At 50.7% G+C, this 2,269-nt stretch overlaps 1 pseudogene; it reads right to left on the bottom strand.

The window, feature by feature from the left end:
* Window positions 1-723: 723 nt before the first annotated feature.
* Window positions 724-2,038, bottom strand: LOC117449957 (probable G-protein coupled receptor 173; annotated as a pseudogene).
* Window positions 2,039-2,269: the final 231 nt, after the last annotated feature.

The raw sequence follows: 2,269 nt of genomic DNA, 5'->3' as shown, positions 1-2,269 counted from the left end.
GATCACTTTCTCTCTCTTGACTCAAAGTCATGCACAGATCTAAATCATAATAATGTGTATCAGAAGGAAGATGTGTCAGTTTGTGTTGTTAATTCAATTAGTGACACCTTGATAAGTCATAGCGTGGATGACGTCTGTCTTCATCAGTCAGGAAGTGAACACATTCTCCTGTCTGAGCTGGTGTTCCTGTCACTCATGTGTGCCTCAGCGTCCTGTTCAGTAGAGCTTTCATAGAAGTATTAATAACTCATTACAATGGTGACATCAGGTAACCCATGTCCCGCCCTCTGACTCCGTGAGGCGGACTCCAGGAGCGCAGCGATCGCCCTGCTTTGAAATGATTTTATTTTCCTTAAATGACTATTTTCTGGCCAGAATGTGACATAATGTTCTGATATGAACGTTCCTCTTCACTGTCCCTATACAAAAGGCTTTGCTTACTACTCCAGCACGGAAGTGACATTTTAATGGAAGTACAAACATTTATTCTTTATTATCTTTGTCCCCCGTAGGAATCTCCCTATCCTTTTTCGAATCACACCGAGATGTTTCTAATTGGCTATATCTTTTTGAAGCAGCGTGGAGTAATTTGTTGGGTGTGTGTCTGGCTTGGTTTCCATAACGACTGCATTATCACTGGCATGTTTTCTTATTAAAGTACCGTGTCTCTTATAACTCAAAGTCAGAGTCTGACTCCGTGTATGAGGTGGTTTGGAGAGAAAAGGGTTGGGCGAATGAAATGCATGCTAACCATTCCAGTGTTATCAGCACACGTACTAGTTTGCACCCACTGCTTAAAAATAGCTTCTGTTGTTTAAATGCGGCGACAGACAGTTCAAGCAAACACTCAACACTGTTGGCTGCCACACGGTCACATGACACAATAAGGCTCTCGTGGCACATGAGGTTTAGTCCTGCAAGCGAGCTGGCAGGTGGGGAAAGGAGCCCTTTCTTCAAGTCTTTGTTGAGGAAGAAACAGACAATAGGGTTGACCCCGGCTTGAGCGAGCTCATCCACACGGTGGTGGAGAGGTACCGGTGTTGTGTATCCGTACAGGCCTTCACAAACACCCGCCAGTAGCAAGCCACTATGTATGGTGACCAGATGCACCAGGAACAGCAGGTGATCACATAGAACATCCTGCCAAGTTGCTTCTCCACTTGTGAATTCATCCATGCCCAGCAGGCGCCGGTTCTGGTTGTGCAAGTTCTGGTCGGATGACCCAGCAGGGTCGGCGGCATCGGCCCCCTCCCAAAGCCTGCAATCCAGTTGGCTGCGGCGTTGGCCAGTAGCCCCGGCCCATGGAAGGTCCAGTTCTGACTGATGGCCGCACCATCTGGACCGGCTTCATCTTGCGGTTGCTTATATTCAAAGAGGAGCAACTTCATGTAGACAACATGTGTGGCTAGAATGAGCACAGCCAGCATTAGCATGAAACCTAGCGTGTCGTTAGCCTTAAAGTAGCGATGCTCAAATATGCACTGGTCCTCCTCGCGAATAAATTTGTATGTGCCCACATCGAAAACTGGTGGGAACGCCATTGCCACGGACAGTGTCCACACATGCACACCACTGCCACACACGTCCAGAATGTCATGCGTTTGGAGTAAAAGCGGTGGTGCGCAATGGCCATGTAGCGCGTCACACTGATGCAGAACAGCATGAACGCGGCGTGGAAGCAGAAGAGCACCGCCATGAAGGCCACCACCTTGCAGCTCAGCACGCTGTAGGTCCAGGCCGAGCCGTTCTTTATAGACACCAGCACAAAGGGGAAGCAGATGGCAGAGCGAATGGTGTCTGCCAGGCACAGGTCCAGCAGGAAGTAGTAAGGTGCTTTGTGCAGGGCCCGGTCCCGCAGGACGAGCAGAGACACCACCAGGTTGCCCAGCAGGCTGATGCAGATGATCAGCCCGAGCAGCACCAGCTTAATATAGGTAGATACGGCCGAGGAGGGGCTTTCCCGCTACCATGCCCCCTGCGGTAGCCACCACTGCTATTGGCCCAGCAGGCCCTTCACTGCTTCGTTCCCATTCGCCATCGAGATTGCCCTCCACCCATACCAGCTTTTCCTACACACTCCAAAGCCGCCGCTCCCACACGGCCTCCTCCTTCTACTAATGGTCCTGCGTCCTCGTGGTTGCTCTTTTTCGCGGTTCACACGGAACACCTCGATCACATGGCCCCATTTCAAGCAGGATCCCTCTGACGGTGTATGTTATCCTCTCACCCCCCTGGTCCACTGCAGGCGCCTGGAACAAAAGGACAGACA

Source organism: Pseudochaenichthys georgianus, chromosome 7 (assembly GCF_902827115.2).
Source record: "Pseudochaenichthys georgianus chromosome 7, fPseGeo1.2, whole genome shotgun sequence".
Classification (NCBI taxonomy): domain Eukaryota; kingdom Metazoa; phylum Chordata; class Actinopteri; order Perciformes; family Channichthyidae; genus Pseudochaenichthys; species Pseudochaenichthys georgianus.
This window is presented reverse-complemented; position numbering and strand designations above follow the sequence as displayed.